Source organism: Lynx rufus, unplaced genomic scaffold (genome assembly GCF_022079265.1).
Source record: "Lynx rufus isolate CCGP_SWC_20201006 ecotype Redwood Valley unplaced genomic scaffold, mLynRuf1.p SCAF_4, whole genome shotgun sequence".
In the NCBI taxonomy this organism is placed as follows: Eukaryota; Metazoa; Chordata; class Mammalia; order Carnivora; family Felidae; genus Lynx; species Lynx rufus.
In genome coordinates this window covers 46737736-46750518 of record NW_025814856.1, presented here as the reverse complement: position 1 = coordinate 46750518, position 12783 = coordinate 46737736, and the positions used below count along the sequence as shown (strand labels likewise).

General features: G+C 42.0%; 1 pseudogene; it reads right to left on the bottom strand.

The window, feature by feature from the left end:
- Nucleotides 1–2930: 2930 nt before the first annotated feature.
- Nucleotides 2931–12783, bottom strand: part of LOC124523360 (transient receptor potential cation channel subfamily V member 5-like) — a 35634-nt pseudogene continuing 25781 nt past the window's right edge.

The window sequence follows — 12783 nt, the reverse complement described above, 5'->3', positions numbered from 1 at the left end:
TCACATCCAAGATTCCAATGCCTAATGTGGACATTCCCTTCTGGGTGTTGCTGTGACAGGCATGCTACCCAGAAAATGACTGACATAGTCCCCTCTTGCTAAGAGCTCGCATTCTATAACAGCACGTCCTGGGAATCCTTGCTGGAATGTTCTCACAATCACTTCAGGAGCACTTAGTATACTTCGGGTGGTTGCAGTGTGAAGGCCAGGGTTTCTGAACCTCAGCACTACTGGCATTTGGGACCGGATAATTCTGTGTTATGGACAGCCATCCTGTGCAGTGTAGAATCTTTCACACCATCCCTGGCTTCCATCCACTAGGTGTCAGTAGGACACCCTGGCCCCCAGTTATGACAACCAAAAGGGTCTCCAGACATTGCCAGATATCTCTGGGTGGCAAAAATTGCCTCCAGTTGAAAACCACTGGATTCAACAATAGTTTTGTTTTGTTTTGCTATTTCTCACTGTCTTGTCCTTTAAACCCACTCTAGGGCAATAGCATATACCAAGGTGGGAGTGGTCCCCGACCTCCCGTGCAGAAGGAGAGTTTTATCACTGACTTTGTTCGAGGTTGCCAGCACAGGGGTAATAAAAAGCAGATAAACTGTTATTGGTTTATTATTGTGTTTACCTTCTCTACACGCAATGTACCCCTTTAACCAGTGTCCCCTTGGTATGCCATTCTTCCCCTGCCCCTGTCACTCTTATGTAACAAAAACATCCTGCTGTCCCCTTAAATCACTGCACATACTCCAATATGCCAAGTCTTAAGAACCCGAAAAACAATTTATTTCAGTCTGAGCCAGTGCACACTAGACCTCTGGAAAGGGGCACAGGGCAAGATTGGCTACTTCTCTTTCCTGGTGTATTTGCTTCCTAGAGCTGCCATAAATGAAGGACCACAGACTGAGTGGCTTAAACTGCAGAAACGTATAATTTCACAGCCTCGAGGCTAGAAGTCTGAGACCTAGGTGTCGGCAGGCTGGTTCCTTCCGTGGACTGTGACAGAGACTCTGTTCCAGGCCTCCCCCCTAGCTTCCGGGGATTTGCTAGCCGTCTTTGGTGTTGTGTGGCTTGTAGAGGCATCACCCCATCCCTGTCTTCATCTTCACATGCCTTCATTCTCCTTGTGTGTGTGTCTATCTCTGTGTCCAAATTCTTCCTTTTTATAAGGACCCCACCCTAATGACTGCATTTTCACTTGATTACTTCTATAAATTTCTTATTTTCGAATATGGTTACATTCTGAGGCATTGGAGATTAAAGCGTTAACATATCACTTTGCCGGGAAGACACAATTCAATCCGTAACACCTGCTTAAGTGGCTACCCCTATTCTTCCATCAGTATGATTAACATGTAATTTATCATCCAAAACGAGACCCTTTTGAAAGTGAAAGGGTGCTGTTGATAATTATACCAGGAGTTCAGATGTAAATCAGAACTGTCCTGGGGCGCCTGGGTGGCGCAGTCGGTTAAGCGTCCGACTTCAGCCAGGTCACGATCTCGCGGTCCGTGAGTTCGAGCCCCGCGTCAGGCTCTGGGCTGATGGCTCAGAGCCTGGAGCCTGTTTCCGATTCTGTGTCTCCCTCTCTCTCTGCCCCTCCCCCGTTCATGCTCTGTCTCTCTCTGTCCCAAAAATAAATAAAACGTTGAAAAAAATTAAAAAAAAAAAAAAGAACTGTCCTGGTCAAACTGTGCTACATTGTCTCTCAACCCATGAAGTATCAGACCTAGTGGATGTGGAGAGTGGGGTATGTGAGCCAGAAAGTGCTGACTCGACCATCATTGCCATGATAGATGCTGGCACTTTCTGGGTGTGACAGATGTTTCACGCTGACTCTTACTCTCATGGAGCACTGGCAATATCTCATCAATTCGCTGGATTGGGGCCAACCCATCTCTATTCCAGCAGGTGGCTTGAGGATTCCTTCCTTTGGGATCGGAGTAGCCAGGAGTCTATTTTCTGCCGAGGTCTCCTCATACCATGAGGAAGCATCCACGGATGCCCCACTCCAGTTATCTCCATAGATAATCCACATCTGGTCCCCTGGAAACACTCACCATACTTGGCCTCACAAACCACGGGCACAAAACTGCCCCTAGTGTCCTCAGTCAGAACACCTAGCCAACTCCTGTGCCACATGTCTTAGATTACAGAGGCAGGAGTCCACTTTATTGCCCAGCTTCTCCAAGGGGTTCATTTAAAGCCCCTTTCCCTAGCTTTAAGGTGAGGAGTAGTACCCCCACAAACTCCTTCACTGGGGGTGAGGGTGAAGGAAGGGCTATCCTCACATCAGCTTTCTCCAAACACTCTTTTCCTTTAACCCGCCCCCCCCCCCCCGCCCTGGGCCCCTTTACTACCTTCTTTGGGGTGAAAGGCTCAGCATCTCAAAGCCATCCCTTTTACAAGTCCTCCAAGGCGATCTTACCCAGTCAGTTAAGGGTCTCACTTCCGCTCAGGTCGTGATCTCCCAGTTAGTGTGTTCCAGCCCCATGTCTGGCTCTATACTGACAGCTCAGAGCTTGAGCCCGCTTCAGCTTCTGTGTCTCCCTCTCTCTCTCCACCCCTCCCCCACCTCTCAAAAATCAAAATAAACGTTAAAAAAAAAAAAAAACTTAAATTTTGGCACTTCAGCCAAAGGCAGAACAAAATGGTTTCATCATAACCATCTTTTACCCGTGACTTGGCGCAGGGATTGTCTTACTCAACCTGGCATCCCCAGCGTCTACCTCCAGGTCTGACTGACATCTGGTAGGGAGGTCTGTGTTTCCCAATGAATTAAGTAACCGCCAGATTACATTCATCTTAACATTGTGATCTCCCTCCGTTAACAGTATTTCAGTTGGTTTTATTAAACCCCTAAATCAACCTTTGATAATGAAATAAAGAGACAGGGGTAGAAAAGCGAGATATACGTGAACTTCTGCCTAGCTTCGGAAAGGACGCCTCTCATTTCCGCAGGTTGGCTTGCGCAGGCCTTGAGCTGGACGGAAGGGATGCGCCCCCGCTGCGAGGCTTCCCACGGTCCCGCGCCCGCGCCGCAGCCTTTTAGCTCCAGCTGGCGGCTGCAGGGCGCACTGCAGGGGCTCCTCCTGGCAGCAAGAAGCAGAAGCAATGTTCTGACGCGCAGCGGGATCGTCTGGGAGGCTGGGAAAGGTTTTCATCCGCTGCCAAGCCAAGTTCAAAGGCGGCCTGCAAGCTTTCAGGATAGACACGTCGGTCCAAAATACCCCAGGCGTTGACCAGGCCTAGGCAGGTGGTCTGCTCTGCCGATGTTCCGGGGGAGGACTGAATCAGGGCATCCAAAGAAAACTTTGTTAATGACATCGGGTTCTGCACACTGCTCTGGGGCCGAAAATATGCTATGGAACAGAAGCACTTAAATAGACATTTAAGATTTATTTTAAAAGTCCATTATTATTTTACTAGTTGCTTGTAGGGGGAGATAAAGGCAGTGGGAAAAAATTTTTGGCACGAGAGGTATTTTTTATAAAATAATTTACATAATACATATCAGAAGTAATGTCTGATTGGTATAAAATACTTCCAACAACTGTGAGTAGAAAATACAATCACCATCCCTTCCCTCATCACCCCTCAGCTTCGCTTCCTAGAGGTAATTGCTCGACAGTTGGGTTAGTTTTCTTTAGTGATAGTAGTATCAATGATAATAATCATAATAGCAAAAATGGACCAAGGACTCATTTCTGCGCCAGGCACTGTGCTAGATGCTTCACCTAGACTGAATCGTCATATCCTTTCCATGTCATGAATACTTTTAGTACTCCTGCTTATAGATCTAAAAAACCAAGGCTTAAAGAGAAGGGAGGTAACTGAGATTGCTCAGCTTTCTGCATATTTTCCACATGTGTTTACAAACATCTATTATGCAAGTACATATGTATGGGCTAATGTATGCTTTCTGTTATATAACATTCTTTTATGGAACTTGCCTTTTTTGCACTGAACCTATTATGCACTTTTATATCAGGATTTATGACTCTGCCTCCTTCCACTGAGCAAGACAGTCTCTCTAAACCTCAATTTCCCTGTTATTATCAGCACAAAAGTTAACCCATGTATGTGAAATAGTTGGCTGGCACATAATAGGTCCTCAAGAAATTACAACTATCAATATAGTGATTAGTGTTACTAGTTAATGTTCAAGTGGACCACCATTAAAGGAGGTGTTTTTTGTTTGTTTTAATTTAATATGATCATCCTAATGCAACTAAAATCTACCGAATTTAAATGACCTGCCGGTTGTTTCTGGGTGTTTTGCCTGGAGGGTTTGGTTGCGTGGAGGGTTCAGAAAGAAAACGGAAAAAAAAAAAACAGTTGGGAATGAATGTTTAAGGGACTGTTTAATGAGGCTCAGAGAAGCAAACAAAAAATACAAAACAAGCAAAATCTCAGGAAAAAAAAACTCCGACATCAGGAGATCAAGCCTGGAGGCTCTCCCCTCACCCAAATCCCTCTGGCTACTTGAGATCAGCTCCTGGGTCTGGGTGAGGTCTGCTTAGGACCTATCGCCAGGTGAGCCTTTAATGGAAGCCTCTCTCACAGAGCTCAGTTACCAACCGAGAATAATGTGGACACACTCTCTTTTTGTCCTATCTTTAGTGTGCTATTCTTTCATAAAATAGTAAATTACAGTTGGCCTCAAGCAGGGGTTGCAAATTAAAACCACTGATTTTTAAGTTCCAAAGGAGGTTACCATTGTCATAAGGGGTAGGGAGGGATTCTGGATGCTGCGGCTTCCAGGTAGAAAATAGATTTGATATCTCCTGCTAATTTCTTCTTGCTTCTGCTGAAACAAAACAACAAATTAAAAATCCTCTGAAATTGTAGTTTCACTCAACAAACATGTATAGAGCACCTGCTATGTTCCAGGCATTATTATAGGCAATGAGATATCAGGGAACAAAACAGAAAAAAAGAAAACCCTCCTGGAGTGTCCATTCTAGTGGTCTGAATCTCCAACGGGCCAAGAAAACCACAGTTCCTGATCTGTTTTCAGTAACACAACAACCCATCTATGGCATACATAGTAATTTAATTCTTTATGCTTATTTAACCAATACAAGTTGCCTCATGATCTCCAGGTTAGTAGTGATTTTATGCCTTTGAATAGGGACCAGCTCACAGCCTTACATGTCAAGATTAAAAGGAAGTCTGGGGGTTCCTGGGTGGCTCAGTGGTTGAGTGTCCCACTTTTGATTTCGACTTAGGTCATGATCCTAGAGTCTGGGCATGGAGCCTGCTTAAGATTCTTTCACTCCCTCTGCCTCCCTCCCCTGCTCGCTTGAGCTTTCTCTCTTTCTAAAAATAAATTAAAAAGGGAGTCTGGTATCTGTCTCTTGTGGTGTTGTCTCTACCATGGCATGTCAGGATTCCATAAGGGACCTCAGAGTTGAAGAAGGAGGTCTGCTATAATTCCAATGGGAAGCATCCTGAATTCTCAGTTCAGGCTGAGAATTTACCCGGGCTGCTAATGTTCCAAACTACCATTTGATATTATTGTCAGAAACAAGTCACCTGCCACAGACGTGACCTAAAATATTAAACCGTCTGTGTAACATGGGCACCAACCAATCAGAAGAGAGGCCGGCTATAGTGCCCCTGCAGGGTGCTAGAACCTTCACCATGCCTAGCATTCGCCTTTGATTACTAGATCATGGACACCAGGGGGAAGGAACCTGGTGAGAAGGTCAGGTAAAGGGAACACTTGAGGGGAAGGGGGATTAAGGCAACAGCTACTGAACAACCATTACAAAAGCATTTCATTGTGTTGACTCCTCATATAGCCGTACCTGTACATATAGTTAAATGGCTTGCTTGTCTGTCAAGTGGGTCTGCTTACTATGGGAGTGGATTCTTACGTGCCAATTTCATGCCCTACAATGGGTCCTTTGAAGAAAGGTGGATCATGACTTCTTTTCCTTTGATGCCAACCTTGGCCTAAGGAGCCCTTTACTACACTACAATATTTGAACCCAGTTCTTACAAACATCCTCCCATGAGGTAATCCCTCCTCAAAAGGGCTGCCCCTATGTAGGCTTAGCAGGAATTTGCTGATTTCACTCTCCTTTCTAGGCAATATCATTGGCCCCACCACAAAAAGCCCTTGACACATAGACTGTGCATGTGCCCTACACACATGCACACACACACACACACACACACACAGGCTACATGTATTACAAGGGTTCTCAAACTTCAGTGCACATAAGGAGCAGCTGAGGAAACTTCAAATGCAGATATCAAGGGATTTCCTGTCTACACCCCTAGAGTTTCTAATTAATTAGGCATTGAGTGGGACAGATTTTTGTATTTTATTTTATTTTTCTTTTCATTTTTTTAACATTTATTTATTTTTGAGAGATGGAGAGACAGAGCACAAGTGGGGGAGGGGCAGAGAGAGAATAAGACACAGAATCCAAAGCAGGCTCCAGGCTCTGAGCCGATGCAGGGCTCGAACTCACAAACCATGAGATCATGACCCGAACCAAAGTCGGTTGCCCAACCGACTGAGCCACCCAGGCGCCCCAGAGTTTTGTATTTTAAACAAAATGTCCTCACAATAGGTAGATGTTGATGCAGATGATAAGACAGAAACAAACACCAGTTGGTCACTAGCAAGCACTTTAGCTCCATTCATAAATCACTTTGTGTTTTGCAAAGCAATGACAGATATGTTGCCCTTTCCATAGCCCTAATACTGAACAGAGAAGTAAATTATAAACTCTGACTTGGGTTAGGTCTCATTCTATTAGTCTTTTTCCTTTAAGTCATCTGTGGCAAACATGCCCAGAGATTTATTATGAGATTGGAAGTTACTGCCAGGATACAGTGGAACTAGAAGTAGCATGGTACATTTCCCCAGCCGTGTAATCGCTCTACCTCATGCTCCTTTGATCGATAGTCATGGAGAGACTTGAGGCACAGGAGATAGCCTGATTCAAGTACCCATCCTTATGTTTATGCATTTAGGACATATATTTCCTACAAAAGAGGTTATAATTGGTCAGCTCCCTACCACACAAAGTGGAATGCCTCTTCTGAACAGTTTCATGCCCCACACAGCCTCAGAGGGTCGAGGTGCTTATGTTCAGATGATTTGGGCACCATCTCTGATCTGATGAGACATGGCTTGAGATGTGAGTTAATTTTTCAAGTTATGCGACAGCTCTTGGAAGAAGGCCTCTCATGGGGATATTCTCCTCAGAAAGAGCTAAGAACCAGGCAGTCTTTTGAAGATTCATGGAGACCTCCTGACTTCTCCAAGTGTTTTTCCATTGACTGGGGGCATGTGGTATATACATGCAATGGAATGCTATTCAGCTTTTATTTTATTTTTTTTAATTTATGTATTTATCTAAGTAATGTCTATACCCAACATGGGTCTCTAACTCGTGACTCTGAGATTGAGTTGCATGCTCTTCCAAGTGCTCCTATTTAACCCTTAAAGAGAAGGGAACCCTACCCATATGTGACAACATGGATAAAGCTGGAGGACATGATACTAAGTGAAATAACCAGTCACAGATGGACAAGCACTACATGATTCCACTTATATGAGGTATCTAAAACAAGTCAAAATCAGAAAATCAGACATTGGAATAGTGGTTACCAGGGGATGGGGGATGGGGAAATGGGGACTTATTTATCAATAGTCATTAAGTTTCAGTTAAGTAAGATGCATAAACTCTAGAGATCTATCACACAACATTGTACTGGTGTCAACAAGACACCAGTTGACTTAAAATTTGCTAAGAGGAAAGGAGATTTTTCACACCTAAACCTTGCTTTTCTTCACGTTGATTGTTCACTTCTCTCACTTCTCCTCCAGGAACTTCAAAATTCATTACTTGTGATTTACAAAAAAAGTCTCTTCATTAAATTATTTCATTCCCCTTCTTCCATTCAGATTTTTTCTTCAATTTTGAAAACGTGTGTGTGTGTGTGTGTGTGTTACTTTTTTAAGTCATCTGGTCAAATGAACACAGGATTTGGTCTTTCAACACCTATTGAAATGACAAAAAAGACAAAAAACGTGGGTTGGTTTTGTTTTTTTTTTTTTTAATACCACTTAAAATAAAACTATGAAGGAAAACAAAATAAGGGAGCCAGGAGCAGAGCTAAAATTTGGGGAAATTCTAAAAGGTAGAATTTGGTGGATGGAGAAAAGAGTGGAGGGAAAGTATTTGAATAAAGAACAATCCTTCCCAAGGAGAAAGAAGCTTGAGAGTGGACGTCTTTAGGAGAGGGCAGTTTGGATGCCATGGCTACAGTCAAGAGCTGTGTTCTGGTTATCTATTGGTTGTTACAAACTATCGAAAACTTAAAACAATGACTATTTATTTGGCTTGCAAATCAGCAGTTTAGGCAGCATTCAGCAGGGACAGCTTACGTCTGCTCCTCTCAGCCCTGGAGTAATTCTATTTTTTTTTAATGTTTATTTATTTTGAGAGAGAGAGAGAGCAAGAGAGAGCACGAGTGGGGGAGCGGCAGAGAGAAAGAGAGAGAATCTGAAGCAGGCTCCAGGCTCTGAGCTGTCAGCACAGAGCCTGAAGCAGGGCTAGAACTCATGAACTGTGAGATCATGACCTGAGCCAAAGTTGGCTTTTCAACCATCTGAGCCACCCAGGCACCCCAGCAAAGGAGTAATTCAATGGAAGGGGCTCCATCCCCAAGGTCTCCCTGGGCATCTCTATCTCCATGTGGTTTCTCTAGATTGTCCCTCTAGTGTGGTAGCTTCAGGACAGCTAGGCTTATTACATGGCAGCTGAGGGCTCCAAAGGGGCATGTTCTGAGAGACAGCCAGGCAGAAACTGTATTGCTCTTATGACTTACCTTTGTGAATTCACTTCTACTGTCGACAGACCTTCCCCAACTCAAGGAGAGGTAACATATATCCCACCTCTTGATGAAACTATGTCAACATCATGTTATAAGAAGAGTATTTTTGAAATATCCAAACTTCCATCTTTGAAAAATCTAAATTAGCCATCTTTGAAATATCCAACCTGCCACAAAGAGTCTTTAGACTAACTGGACCAGGTAATTAAGGAAAACCAAAAACAATGAAGAGAAGGATCAAGATGAATAAAAAAACTGACCTGAGAAAAAAGAAAAACAAATATCTAGGGAACAAAGAATCAATTTTTTAATAAGAACTAACTGGTGTCATCAAAATTATTTGCGAATATTTTATACCTATAAAATAATTTAGGTTGATATGAAAAAGAAATCATCAGAATAAAAGAATCTGATCAAAATAGCCAAAATTAAATATTGAATGGAATGACTGAATACTAGAACAGATGAGGTGAGGAGTAAGACATTAACCAAAAGATAAGCTTTGACAACATGAAGAAAAATGAACCTCGAATGCTTTCTTACACCATACACAAAAATAATCTCAAAATGGATGTAAGACCTAAAGGTAATACAGGAAGCCATCAAAATCCTAGAGGAGAAAGCAGGCAAAAACCTCTTTGACCTTGGCCTCAGCAACTTCTTATTCAACACATCTCCAGAGGCAAGGGAAACAAAAGCAAAAATGAACTATTGGGATCTCATCAGAATAAAAAGCTTTTGCACAGCAAAGGAAACAGTCAGCAAAACTAAAAGGCACCCACAGGAATGGGAGGAGATATTTGTAAGTGCCGTATCAGATAAAGGGTTAGTATCCAAAATCTATAAAGAACTTATCAAACTCGACAAACAATCCAGTGAAGAAATGGGCAAAAGACATGAATAGACACTTTTCCAAAGAAGACATCCAGATGGCTAACAGACACATGAAAAATGCTCAACATCACTCATCATCAGGGAAATACAAAGCAAAACCACAATGAGATACCACCTCACACTTGTCAGAATGGCTTACATTAACAACTCAGGCAACAACAGATGTTGGCAAGGATGCATTGAAAGAGGAACTCTTTCGCACTGCTGGGGGGAATGCAAACTGGTGCAGCCACTCTGGAAAACAGTGTGGAGGTTCCTCAAATGGTTAAAAATAGAACTACCCTACAACCCAGCCATTGCACTACTAGCCATATATCCAGGGGATACAGGTTTGCTGTTTGGAAGGAACACATGCACCCCAATGTTGATAGCAGCGCTCTCGACAATCACCAAAGTATAGAAAGACCCCAAATGTCCATCGACAGAAATAAGTCAGTCAGAGAAAGACAAATCTACCGAATCACTGGAATCTACTCCTGAAATCATTATTGCACTCTATGCTAACTAATTTGGATGTAATTAAAAAAGAAAACAGGAGTATTCTAAAACTTCAAAAAAAAAAAAAGATAAGCTTTGAATAAATCCCCTATGATGTAGAGCAAAAACAAAGAGGTGAAAAATACCGTTTTAAAGTTAAAGCTGGTATTTACCCAAAAGAATTAAAAACTTATATCCACACAAAAACTTGCATATAGATGTTTACAGAAGTTTTCTTTATGATTGCCCAAATTTTTAAGCAACCAGAGTGTCCTTCAGTAGGTAAATGGGTAAGTAAACTGTGGTACACCCAACAATGGAATATTTTTCAGCACTCAAAACAAATGAGCTATCAAGCCATTAGAAGATATGGAGGAAACTTGAATGCATATTACTAAGTGAAAAAATCCAATCTGAAAAGGCTACTCATTGTATGATTCCAATACTATGACATTGTGGAAAAGGCAAAACTACAGAGACAATAAAAAGACCAGTGGTTGCAATGGGTTCGGGGGTAGGAGGAGAGATAAATAGGCAGAGCACAGGGGATTTTTAGGGTAATGAAAATAGTCTGCATGATATTATAATGGTAGATACATGCTCTTGTATGTTTGTCCAGACCCATAGAATGTACAACACAAGGAATGAACCCTAAGGTAGACTGTCAGTCATTATGGTATGTCAATGTAGGTTCATCCTTGGTTAAAAAAAAAAGAAAAAGCAGTCACATTCTGGTGAGTGATGTTGATGATGTGGGATGCTGGGCAAAAAGAGGGGGGAAAAATGTAACATACAAGAAAAGTCCACTGGGTCCCAACTTCTGTGTAGCAGGACTATCAGAAACAGATAACAGAGACAACAGAGAGGAGGACTTAATTTCCCCAAATAGAATAAATATCCTTCATCCTCAAGATGAAGAAAGGTGTGGCCCTTTGGGAGTCCAAAAGATCTCTGAGTACTAAATTGGAAGAATTAAAACAGGTTCATGAATAGAAAGATACCACTGAATTTTCAGAATTCTAAGGATAAAATAAAAAGTTACTCAAGAAACATCCATACTCTTTGTATCACAAAGGCTAAATAGGTTACCTACAAAACAAAGAACCACACTGGAGCTAAACTTCTGTTCAGCAAACATGGATTCCAAAAGTCAGTGAAGTAATGTTTTCTAATTATGAATGAAAAAGTTTTTGACCCTAGTTTTTGACCCTAGACAGCCAACATAAATTGAACAACAGGAAGATACATTCATATACACTAAGGTGCATGTACTCCCAGTTTCAAAAGTAAGATTCAAGGGGGGCCTGGGTGGCTCAGTCAGTTAAGCCTCCGACTCTTGATTTCAGCTCAGGTCATGATCTAGCAGTTCCTGAGTTCGAGCCCCATGTGGGGCTTGCACTAACAGTGCAGAGCACAGTGCAGAGCCTGCTCGGGATTCTCTCTCTCTCCCCCTCTCTCTCTGCCTCTCCCCTGCTTGTGCTCTCTCTCTTCAACACAAATAAACTTTAAAAACAATCTGTCTTAAATAAATAAATAAACGTAAAATTCTAAAAGAAATATTCAACTACAAGAAGATACTGTTATACACACGCCAGAATGGCCAACACGAAAAAGACTAAAACTCTCAAGTGTTGGTGAAGATGTGGATCAGCTGGAACTCTCATACATTGCTGATGACAGTGCAAAATGATACAGCCACAACAGAAAAACTGTGGCATCTTTTTCTAAAGTCCAACATGTACTTACTCTATAACCTAGCAAATAGCACTCCTAGGCACATACACAAGAGAAATAAAAGCATATGTGCACAGAAAGATTTGTACACAAAGGTTTATAGTAGCTTTATCCATAAGAGTCAAAATCTAGGAAAAAAAATTTTAAAAAATAAAAACAGAAGAATGGAAAAACACGCAACTCACTTGTAGAAAAAAATAAAGTACCAATCCTCACAACAATATGGATAAATCTTTAATACATTATGTTGAGCAAAAGAAGCCGGACAGTAAACAGGTCTGGCTCCATTTAAAAGGAGTTCTAGAAGGGCGCCTGGGTGGCTCAGTCTTTTGAGTGTCTGACTTCGGCTCAGGTCATGATATCACAGCTCGTGGGTTCGAGCTCCGCGTTGGGCTCTGTGCTGACAGCTTGGAGCCTGGAGCTGCTTCGGATTCCGTGCCTTTCTCTCTCTGCCCCAATCCACTCACATTCTGTCTCTGTCTCTCTCAAGAATAAATAAACATTTAAAAAATATTTTAAAAACAAATAAAAGGAATTCTAGAACAGGCAAAAATAAACAGTGGTGAACAAAGTCAGACCAGTGGTACTAGGAGGGGGAGGGGGCATATTTGACTAGAAAGGAGCAAAAGGGAGCTTTCTAGAGCTATAAGAACATTGTATATCTTGATCTTGATGGTGTATACATATTTAAAAAGGCTAATTAGCGGTACACTTAAGATTTTTACGTTTTCCTATATGTAAACTATACCTCCATGAAGTACTGTTAAAAGAAAAAAAATCAGGAGATAAAATTCATTAGTTTTTCTTTCAATG